The sequence below is a fragment of the Trachymyrmex cornetzi genome, unplaced genomic scaffold (assembly GCF_001594075.2).
Source record: "Trachymyrmex cornetzi isolate Tcor2-1 unplaced genomic scaffold, Tcor1.1 scaffold30, whole genome shotgun sequence".
Taxonomy (NCBI): Eukaryota; Metazoa; Arthropoda; class Insecta; order Hymenoptera; family Formicidae; genus Trachymyrmex; species Trachymyrmex cornetzi.
The window spans coordinates 30,937-31,169 of record NW_017297692.1 but is presented as its reverse complement, the minus strand read 5'-3'; the positions used below and the strand labels follow the sequence as shown (position 1 = coordinate 31,169).

General features: G+C 23.2%; 1 protein-coding gene across 1 annotated transcript in view; it reads right to left on the bottom strand.

Annotated features, from left to right (window-relative positions):
- Nucleotides 1-233, bottom strand: part of sprt (PDZ domain-containing protein sprite) — a gene marked incomplete at its 5' end in the record, with an annotated part of 39,553 nt that overhangs the window by 9,319 nt on the left and 30,001 nt on the right. The gene's annotated exons all lie outside the window — the stretch shown is intronic.

Below are 233 nucleotides of genomic sequence, written 5' to 3'. Positions count from 1 at the left end.
TATGTAACGGTTTTTTTTTAGTTTATGTAAAGTACAGTTTTTTATGGAAGGTACATGAACACTTGGCGCCTTTTTTTTACCTTTTTTTAAAAAGGTTATAATAACGCCAGATTCAAGGAAAAATTGATACATGAATAAAGTAAATAAAGTAAATAAAAATCATTATTTGCATCATTATAAAATCACTGTCAGTTATGTTTTAATTATTTATTTATGAAATTAATTCCAAATTG